The following is an 11,744-nucleotide window of genomic DNA, read 5'->3' on the forward strand; positions in this document are numbered from 1 at the left end:
AGGTTTCTGATGGAAAGTCAGTTAAAAGTGTTGCTTTAAACTTCAACATTCTCAAGGTACGTCCACACCGAACGCGCAGAGCTGCGCCGCGCTGCGCAAAGCATGTGCGCGCCGAGCGGCGCACTTGGTGTGGACGGCGAACCGCGCAGCTTCGCGCACTCGCGAACATCCGCCAACACGATCCGACTGATGGCGGTATTTTGACGAACATCTTTGAAGTTTGTTCGCCCTTGCGCGCTCAGTGTGGGCGGGCATTTGCTCAGTTGTTGCTGCGCGTCGTTTCGGCTCGAACTGTCACTACCTGTGTTTGATCAAAATGGCTTTTGAATGGAGTCGTGAATGCATCGAGACTCTGGTGAATGCTTATCGAGTTCGAACGGAGTTATGGGACCCAAAAGACAATAAATACCATATTAAATAATAAAAAAAGTGATGCCTGGCGTGAAATTGCCAGTGAGGTGGGTTGTGATCATGGAGAGGCGAAATCGAAAATGTCATCCCTGCTCTCATCCTTCCGGCGAGAAAAAGCAAAGGAAAAGAAGACCAAAAAATTCCACTGGTTCAGGTGAGTCCGTGCATAATTAATTTTACACTTTCTGTAGCCCCGTCGAAACCCGATGGATACAGGTATATTTTTTTCTTTTAGTCAGTACTACTAACATTTCTAAAGAAATAATTATACCTTTACACAACTGAATAGGCCCACATTATACATCCTTAACTGTACTTAATTGTTAATGTAAAACACGTGATTAAATTAGAAATTTCAGATTTTTTGTAATGAGTACATGCAGTTTGCACGAAAGCAGTCTTTAAAAACCAAATTCTATGATTGATTTGTCAACTATTTCATGCGAGCAAGAAATTGTGACTATTTTTTTAATTAAAAAATACTTTGTTAGGCTACTAAAATTATCTTATTTTTTTACTCATGGAGCAAATAGCCGCAGTACTGACATGACATCGTTTACTTCCAGGACGTGACCAGTTATATGTGAGCACTTGGTTTGCCTACAAGCTATTTGCATTTCTGAAGGAGAAGGATACACCAACCAATACTTTGGACACAGAAAGTGTAAGTATATGTTTATTAATCTAAATGTATACATGTTTTACAATGCAGTAATATTATCATTTGTAGAATGATGTTTCCACTGTTATAGCCTATCGGTGGTGGTGATTTAATCTAAGAATAAAAGTAAACAAATATTGATATGTAATTTTAACTTCATCAATTACGAGTAATATCTACACAATTATCTCTGTATAAACCTTTAACAAAATGAAACAGTTTTAAATGAGACAAAAAGGAAAGGTATTAAAAATAGCCTATTGGCAATCTCTTTAAGTAGAAACTTAATTATAAAAATAACTTCAATTCTAGATTTAACAATGTTATTTTTTTATTTTTCACGATCAAAACACATATATAAATGTCTGCAAATTCAAAAATAGTATTTCAAAGGGTATCCGAGCACAATTTACTTGAAAATCGCTTAAACTAACATGGGCTGTTATGGCAGTTCGGCTACATACTGTTAACACACGTCACCATGATGCACAATTACAAAACATTAACACATATTTCTTGTCTATATATATAAAAATGAAACTGTTCGTGTGTAAACAGCATCACTCACAAACGGCTGGACGGATTCGCCTAATTTTTTTTTAAATTTGTTCGTCTTGATCTGTAGAAGGTTATAGGATACTTTTTATCCCTTTCCCGATTCAGGATTCCGCCCCACTGGTTACAGAAATACCCGTAAGAAATGCATTGCAGCAAACATATGTTATTAAGTGAAAGAGTCTTTTCAAATTTTTAATCAGCTGTTTCTTTGTAAACATATATAATGCGACAAAAAATATATTTATATATAAATTTCTTTACACTTATAGTTTTAAAGCATAGAGTAAGCTTAAGAGAAACGACAAATTTTGTTTAAACTGTTTCTGCAATCATAATATATAAAAATGAATGTTTGTGGTGTTTGTCCTTTATAGACTCAGAAAACTATTGGACCGATCACTATGAAAATTTGTATTTTTCTATGTAGAAGGTTTATACGCAATGCCCATTGATGTAACTAACCACCAGGCTGTACTGCAAGATATAAAAGTTATCAAAGCGCCTGCACATTATAAACTGCAATTACAACACAGTAGTTACGTATATTAAAATATCCAAATACTATTTGAAGGCAAAGAAATATACGGGCAAAGCTTAAGAGACGCGTGCGAAGCCGCGGGAAACAGCTAGTAGTCTCTAAATATAACCGGCTTCAAATGCCAATATGATTCATAGTGTAGAGCAACCCTTGGCTGAAAGATTTTGGTTTAGGTTTATGCGTAACTTTCTTGCCACGAGACTTGTCCTGTTGTAACAAAGTACTCCGCAAATTCATTGCGAACTGCCTTTGCAACTTCAGAACTTTTACGGGCTTTCTTTATCATACCACGAAGTGCTGTACCGAGGATTTCTTTTCTCCAGTTCCCCTCAATGACAGTGCCATTCGGTAGCTCGATGTCAAAAGTACCGGGAGGAGAGTAGATGTCCCGGGATGTTTCGCTCCTCCTAAAGAAATTGTGCAAAAAGAGAGTTGTAAGCACCACATCTCTAACCTTTTCTGCCTCCAACAGCATCGGTTTTCTTAAAACTCTGAATACAGCTGAAAGAATCCCAAAACTATTTTCTGTGACTCGCCGAGCTCGTGATAAATGATAGTTGAAAATCCTTTCTTTGGATCCATTTTCTGAGACCCCAGAGTTGGGTTTCAAAACGTTTTCATGCAGAGCAAACGCTTCATCTCCTAAAAAAACGTAAGGAACACGTTTTTCACGCCCTGGAAGTGTCTTTGGTTGCGGTGCGTTCAAAGTTTTCCCCTCAATCTTTTTCCACAATGCACAGTTTTTAAATATACCACCATCAGATATACGTCCCTGAGCACCGACGTCAGCAAACATAAAATTGTAGTTTGCATCCACCAGCGCAAACAGAACGATACTGAAGGAAGACTTGTAATTGTAGTATTCGCTTCCGGTATCCCAAGGTGCTTGGATTTTGATGTGTTTGCCATCTACTGCTGCCAAACAGTGTGGGAAATTCCACGTTTCTTCAAAACTCCTTTTCATACTGTAGCCATTCTTGTTGTGAGCTCGGCAGCTGTAACAAATGACATTAAGGTGCTATATAACAGCCGGTGTTATAGTCAGTTATAAGTAAAAAAATTGTTATAGCGAAATTGGTTTTAGATCAATTTTCTTTTTCCCCCAGGTTTTTGTCGAACAGCCTGAAAATGATCCTGATGAAGATGAGGAGGAAGAATCTAATCAATCTGAACCTGTTGTACCATCTGGGAATCAAAGCACGGCAACAGCATCGCCTGCTTTAACATCAAGTCAAAACAGATTTGTACCACCGCAACCCAAAAAGCGAAGGAGAACGGCCATTGACGACCCCCGGCTTGCTCAGGCGTACAAAATCATGGATAATGCGACAAAAACAACTCGTAATGAATGTTCAACATTTGGAGAGCATATTGCGACAAAGCTCCGAAAGTTTGATGACCGTAACCGTAATTATTTGATGCACAAGATTAGTACATTGATATACGAGACAGAAATCGAGGTTGACACTGTTTACACACGTTTCTCCTATGCAACAGAGCGGTGAATCCAGCGCAAGCCGAATGTCTACTCCTAGTCCTTCAACCTCAACTTCCATTGCAACAAGTATAACAGTCCACCTGCCAAGAACCCTATACAAACATTTATAAATGGCTTTGTGGATAGCAATTCAGAAGTTTTAACTACTCTGTAATGGCTAGTATTTAAAATGACAATGAACAATAGTTTATAAAATAGGGCTTGTTTACAAGTTATCTTTTGGGGGAATCATTATGTAGATTATTTTTAGTTTGTTTAATTCACTTTCGTTAGTCTGTTTTAAACCATTTTTGAAAATGTTACAAGCATATTAATATTGTTCATTCTAAAACAATCATGTTCCCAAAGTACAGTTTTTTTATAAAAGTGTTGTAAATTTAAATTTACTGCTTAATAAACTGTATTACTTACTTGTATGTAGTCTCTCAGTGCATTATTCAGAGCCCTGCAAACTTCCATCACAATGTATGAAATACTCTGTTTAGACACTTTAAAAAGGTACATCAAGCTTGTGAAAGAGTCTCCAGTTGCTAAAAAGCGAACAGTTATCGCCAGTCTGTCCTTAGCACTTATAGCTTTTCTATAATTAGTATCCCGTCGAGTGATTTCTGGCCCAATCAAATTTAGAAGATACTCAAAATCTTCAGACGACATGCGGCAAAAATTTTTGAACTGCCCACCAATACGGAGATCATTAACACGTTCGCTACCGATATGTTAAATAAAAAACATAATATATAGACCAGCTGTCCCATATATGCGCCGTACGGTTTTTACTCCTGGACCAGCGTCCCACATATGAGCCGCTCGGGCCCGCTGATACAGACCGACGGCGCATATTTGGGACAGTGTTCTATTGTTACTAATAATATCCTGACAAAATCACTGGTCTATTTTAACGGTTTAATATTTTCGTATCGGTCTCTGGGGGTGTCTGGCGCAAATATGGGACGGTTGGTCTCTGGATAAGTCAAAGTCAATGACCTGTATTTACGGTATATATTTCACTGGTCTCAACAGTATTAGTTTGTGAAATGCTCGTCCGGCCGCGCCACTGCAGCAGAGCACGTGGTTCACTAAGTTGAGGTTATGTTCAGTGAATGAGGTTACGTTCTGTGAGTAAAGTTTACGTACTGTATAAGCTTCTATCTGATTTTTTATGAACATGGAGCCAAATAGAAAACGAAGGCGTGTGTGTACCAACAGTGAGATTGACCGTGAGTTAATTGATAGTGACAGTGACACTGAAATAAGTTCTTTATTTTCATCAGATGGTAACAGTGAGTACATTCCAACCTCTAACAGTAGTGATGATTCTAGTAGTGAAGTAGACCGCAATGAAGTTGTTACTGAAGTAGAGGCACATGAATATGTGCAGAATCAAATAATTTTACCGATGATGTTAATGTACAGTTCGTTGCCAATGAAGTCCACAATGATCATATCAGTATTAATGGTTGTTGGACTGACACGAACAAAGTCCCACTAATTCATGATTTTGTGGGTGAAGAAAAAGTGAATATACAAACAACTGATCCAGTTGAAGTGTTTGGCAATATTTTTGACACCGCCCTGTTAGAAAAAATTGTCACATGGACAAACACCAGAGCTGGAATCATGCGAGGGACACCTCTTTCCAAACATGCTCATCTAAACTTTTGGGAAAATGGTTCTGTTGAAGAATTGAAAAAATTTTTAGGTTTGTGTATGTTGATGGGTAATGTAAACCTTCCATCTATAAAACACTATTGGTCCAAGGACGGCTTATATGAACATCCTATCTTTGGCCGGACCATGTCCCGCAATCGTTTTGAATGTATTTTAAGATGTTTGTGTTTTTATGATCCAAACATAGACTCCACAGAAAATAGGATGCATAAAATTGAGAATGTCCTCAATGATATCTTAGCAAACTCTGTTAGGGTTTACAGCCCTGGGAAGTCACTTTCTCTAGATGAGGCTTATGGTCCTCTTCAGAGGCCGACTGTCGTTTCGGCAGTATATAAAAAACAAATCACACAAGTACGGTATAAAACTGTACGAACTGACAACATCTGATGGATTCATTTTAAATATCATCATCTACTTAGGAAAGGGGACACTTATTGACAAAGAAAAGGGCCACGCCTTTGAAGTTGTGAGAAAGTTAATGCAGAACTACCTCGGCAAAGGCCACATAATGTTTCTCGACAATTTCTACAACAGCGTGGACCTGGCCTAACAGACTAACATGTGTGGTACTCTACAGTCAAATAGAGTTGGGAATCCGCAAGTTGTGGTGCAAAACAAAACTGAAAAAGGGGGAGTGTGTGAGCCGTCAAAGAGGTGACGTTACCGTCATGAAATGGCGAGATAAAAGAAATGTTTTGACTATTTCAACTTCAAATGGCCCCGAGATGGAGGAAACAAGAACAAAAAGGGGAGAAGTGATCCAAAAGCCCAGCATGGTTGTTCGCTACAACAAGGGTATGAGTGGGATTGATCGCAGTGATCAAATGATCTCTTATTATTCCACTCCTAGAAAGTCTCTTCGGTGGTACATAAAAATATTTTTCCACCTGCTAGATGTATCACTGTGGAACAGCACATTTATTTTTTCCAAATTGACAACGAAGACAACCTATCTGAATTTCAGAGACATTATTATAAAACAATACATTCATGTAGAACCCATTCCACGGAAACCTCGCCCCATCCGCTCTTCACAGACGACTCATGCTCCTGTCAAGCTGGAAAAGCGACTGAGGTGCCATGTCTGCCGAGAAGCACACAATACAAGGAAGCAAACCTTTTATGCCTGCTCTATTTGCAAGGACTCTAAAGACAAAACCATTTGGCCTTTGCATGCCAACTTGTTTCAATCTATGGCATGAGAAGTAGGCCCAAACATCCAATTTATCTCAAGTACACTTTTGTTTGAATTTATTTGTAATCTTTGTAATGTAAAAGTTTGATTTATATGTCTTATAAAATATGTAAAATAAACTTGTTCATGGAATAGGTGTGTTTTTTTGTTAAAAATTATCCTTGAATCTAAAGTATTTCAACAAATAAATAGTGGCTCATATTTGGGACACTCGGTCTATGATACCATTTTGATGCTATAGACCGACCGGCTCATATATGCGCCGTAATAAAATAATGCTAAAAACCGCAAAAACAGAAATATACATCAAATATATATATAATTAGGGTTATTACAAAGTATAATAACCTATTTAAACAAAATCTTACCATCGGTCTGTGATGAAGGGCACACACCAATATTAACTTGGTCTGTGTGTAAAGATCGTATTTCTGACGTCGGTCTCTCGTAATAACCCGGCCGGCGCATATATGCGCCGCTCGGTAGCGAACGTGTTAAGCATGGATTCCCCTCCATACGATTCCCAACGTCTCAGTATGGGCGTCACCCAATGACGACATGGTTTTCTCCTTCTTTTTAACAGATCATTATAAATAACAATAAAAAACTGAAGCAGCTGTTGCCGGGTCCATTTTCTACATCGGTGTGATTGTGTAGCCCGCGCAACACGGATCACAGCCGCGCAACTACGAACATGGCGCTCTGTTCCGCGCAGCGCAATATGCTTTGCGCAGCGCGGCGCAGCTCTGCGCGTTCGGTGTGGACGTACCTTAAGATCTACTCTTCGTGACAGATTGAAAAGTAGCAAAACCTCAACATCAGAAATGGGACCACCTGCAGTTTCTAACAAAGATCGAGAAAAAAGATTTGACCACCAGAGTTATCAATCTTGCAAATCTTTTTTTCGGCATTACTATAACGGATTTGAGACGACTGGCTTTTGAAGTAACCGAAGAATTGAATATTAAGCATATCTTTAATCAAGCCACACGAATGGCCGGTGAAGATTGGGTTTCGGGATTTCGCAGAGGAATCCTCAAGTTTCTCTAAGAAAACCATCGGCAATAAGTATTGGTAGAGTGATTGGATTCACTGATGGAAAGACACAATTTTGAGCCTACTCGTATTTTCAATATGGATGAGACTGGAATTTCTAGTGTGCAAAAACCAGGTCATACCATCGCCCCTGAAGGTAAAACATCAAGTTGGAGGTATAACCAGTTGGGAAAGAGGGAGAAATATTACTGTTGTGTGTGGAATAAGTGCATCTGGATCTTATGTCCCACCAATGTTTATTTATCCAAGACGAAGGATGTCTCCACTACTTGAGAGAGGTGGTCCAGCTGGATCAGTTCTCGTATACTTGTTCACACAATGGCTGGTCAAATGAAAAGATTTTCCTCGACTGGCTGAATCATGTCAGGATGACTGTAGATGGGCCACTCTTACAATAGTTAAAAACTAAATAACAAAACATCAGGAATGAAAAACATTACTATCGGCATGACTTAAAATGGACCATACTGGTAATACTTGTAAATGTAACAAAACAGAAGAGCAAACATAATTAACTAAATAACTAGGGTAAATCCAAGATAAATTAGCGTAACAAATAACAAAATATACATTCATAAAATTAATAACATGCACTATATGCGAGCTAAAAGAGAGGATTCGTTTAGGAAAGCGAAAAGCCTCTCAATTATAGCGCCTCGTTGTCACCCAGGAGATCAGTTAACGAAACCTGCAGATTAAGAACGTGAACAGAGCGTAGGTTAAAACACTTCCTTGCGAGATACCATTTTCTTGAATGAGAGGATCGGAAAGTTTTCCCAAGTTTTACTTGGATAGTTCTGTCTGACAAAAGATCATTTATGAATTGTAACAGGTCAAATTACGACATTTGAATATTCGCGGGGAATTGGCAGACTGTGACGTCAGTGAATCGGCAGACTGTGACGTCAGTGAAATCACATGTTGTCGGAATTGAGATTTATTTAATTAATAACGAAGAAATATATTAAACTTTATACGGGAAAAGATTTGATTAATTAAAATGAAGTAAACATAACCAAAATTCGTGTTTTACAAAAAAACTAAATAGGAATTACGCAGAAAAGCCAATTGTGGGATAAATGACTTGTATATTGATGACGTCATAAAGCACATGTTGCTAAAATTTTAAATAAAAAGCTTTGAAAAAATAATAAAAAGAAAATAGAAAGACTTAAATTGATTAATTATAGTAAACGTGATAGATTTCGACAATTATAAGAAAAGAATCAAATTATATTTATTCGTGAAGACGCTGATTTGAACGGGAGAGGGGATGAGTATTGTTTTGAATCGGTATGTGTAGTTTTATACGGAGATTCCGTCTTCTCTTTCCAGACTTGAAGCAAGGAGGTTGTGTGGATTCTCCTGAGATAGTAGTGGTGAAATTAATAGGAAACTGTAATATGGTGTATTGAAATTGTAATGAAGGATGGGATATTATGTTAGACTCTTAAATTATCAAAGCAAGGTGAGTGGAATTATATATGTATGGACAGTGTAATATGGAATAAATTAACGTCAAGGTCACTTGGTTTGACTTTTCTTTGAGTATCCCATTTATAAAAAAGTGTGATAGGAACTTTAATGGAGTGCCACTACTCAACCTATTTAAAAACCTGAGATAGACATAGACTTGTTGTTGGTGACAAACACCCCAGACATTTAAATTTAATAGTAATTTGGTATTAAGTTGGAATAGTATGAGTTAGCTAACACGAAGTAATTTACATCACCAATGAGAGGGAGCACATTTTGAGTAGTGATTGGGAGAGGATTGGGACAGCAATTTGTTTATCTGGAAGGTGGCAGAGTTTCAAGCAGTACCAAGGGAACGCAGCTAGCTTTGGGCAGATTTTGAGCAAGATGGCGACCAACACCATCCGGAGCAAAATGGTACAGCAACGTGGGACTGGTAACAAAAAGCGCACAACTACATGGGGCGTCAACAACACTAAAAAAAACCGACACAGCAAATTGACACAACTACGACGGGCAGATCTCGCGACAAATTGACGCAGTCAACGTAGGGCGATCTACAGCAGAATGCTGCCATGTGACCACCAACACTCCAGGATATTAATTAATTTATAATACCTCTTCTCCATGCAGTGCCATAGGCTTTGGACGAGTCAAAGAAAACAGCAGCTAAGTGTTTTCTTTGAAGAAAAGTGTTTAGAATGGACGTCTCCAAACACAACAGATGGTCAGCAGTAGACCTGCCCTGCCGAAATCCCACACTGAGCAGACGACAGAAGATTGATTTGTTCAAATACCACACAAGCCTTCTATTGACCATTCTTTCAAAGACTTTGCAGAGGCAACTAATAAGGGATATAGGCCGATAGCTAGTTGGAGACGCTCTATCCTGACCCGATTTATGTAGAGCGATAATATGTGAACGACGTCACAAATGTAGGAAATACATTTTCAAAGTAAATTCTGTTGTATAAAGTTAATAGGTCTTCCTTAATTTCCTCCGTCAGGTTCCACAACATGGCATAATGTATGTTGTCAGGACCTGGAGCGGAGTTTGCTGTAGCCTTAATGGACAAATCGAGTTCATTTATGGTGAAGGTAAGGTTTAAATGAGTGTTGTTATTTCGATTTAAATTAATAGGTAACCATCCTGAGCAGCTTCAAAATGTTGAAAGTCGAGGCAATACGATGACGTCTTTGAAACTTGCTCAAAGTGAGTCGCAAACAAGTTGGTAACTGTTTGAGGATCTGTCACTATAATAACACCACGACGTTCTAGACCAATTATGGAAGGTGGAGAGGGCCTGCTGCAAACTGAGCGTAGTTTTCTCCAAAGTTCGGACGTAGTAGTGGTTCTATTTATTTTGTCAATGTAGTCTAACCAGGATTGTCGCCGACTCAAGCTGAAAACTTGCCTTGCCTTTGCTCACGATCTTATGTTATTTTCAAGATTTTGTGCCGTAGGACATCTCTTGAGAAGAGGATGAACTTTAAATGTTAAAGAAGATCTATATCCATCTCGCTCCATTGCATGTACATATGACAACCTCTGGTACTATTGAATAATGACAAATGTTGCCAAAGAAGATGGAGATGTAATAATAAAGTTTCTTCACCCAGAAGGACCATCCCATTCTTTTCACTGGCCCAGACGAAATGATGTATGTGACGTACCAATTCCACACAACCTTGCAGTGGTTGAGCCTCCACACACCTCAACGAAAGGACTTACCAATTTCCACCAGAGTGTACCAGGTTAGTTGAAAATATATTCAAACAAACAAAACAGATCATTAGCTTGCAAATCTTTTCAGTGAAATAGGTCTAATGATATTTTGTCATTTTGTTTTTATAACTACAGTTTTCGGTATACTTAATTCGTACGTAAATATTAAAGTTTGTATTTTAATACTGAACCTATAAATCATATCTGAAATCAAATATTTAAAATTCACATTGCGTACTATTAAATATACTTTTCCAAATTAACAATTACTTCTACGTTAAAAAGGGTGCTAAAAGTGCATAAGATAATGCAGCACAAAAGGAGAAGGGGTAGGCATTTTCGGTAGTCCAGAGGCTTCTTTAGTCAGATAACTAGATCAATAAGGCCATCATGTGTATGTCGACAACTTTGTTTCTTCAGTGCCATTGGCAAAACACCTATAAGAAACCTATAAAGAACCTATAAGAAGTTTTTACCCGCAACCGTAAATAACAAATGTAATTTTAGTAAAACTTGTTGTACCATGAAATAAGAATCTTCTGAGCTGTGGTTATAGGGAAAGGAAAGCCAGAGAAAAACAGGTTCTACTTCTCTTCTCCAAGTCCCAATCAACTGAACAGAGGTGAGGAAAAAGCAGAAAGAACGCAATAGGAAAAAGGTCGTAAAGAAACCAGGCATTATTTTAGACTATAATAAGTATATGGGGTTGTTGGTGAGACAGACATGATGATGTAAACGTACCAGGACAAGCGGAGCACTGAACATTTTAGAAGAAGCTGTACTTTTGTATATTAGTAGAATATACATACCTTGACATATCGAACCTCAATATATCGAATTCCTCGATAAATCGAAGTTTTGTCATTCCCCTTGAATGTCCCATTTACTTCAATGCTAATTTTACCTCTACATATCGAAGATTTCAAGTAAATAACCTCAATATATCGAGGTAAA

The 11,744-nt window shown here is 38.1% G+C and overlaps 1 pseudogene; it reads left to right on the plus strand.

Moving 5' to 3' along the window:
- The first annotated feature begins 264 nt into the window (after nucleotides 1-264).
- LOC124370539 lies at nucleotides 265-650 on the plus strand (annotated as a pseudogene).
- Nucleotides 651-11,744: the final 11,094 nt, after the last annotated feature.

The sequence above is a fragment of the Homalodisca vitripennis genome, unplaced genomic scaffold, assembly GCF_021130785.1.
Source record: "Homalodisca vitripennis isolate AUS2020 unplaced genomic scaffold, UT_GWSS_2.1 ScUCBcl_291;HRSCAF=1970, whole genome shotgun sequence".
In the NCBI taxonomy this organism is placed as follows: Eukaryota; Metazoa; Arthropoda; class Insecta; order Hemiptera; family Cicadellidae; genus Homalodisca; species Homalodisca vitripennis.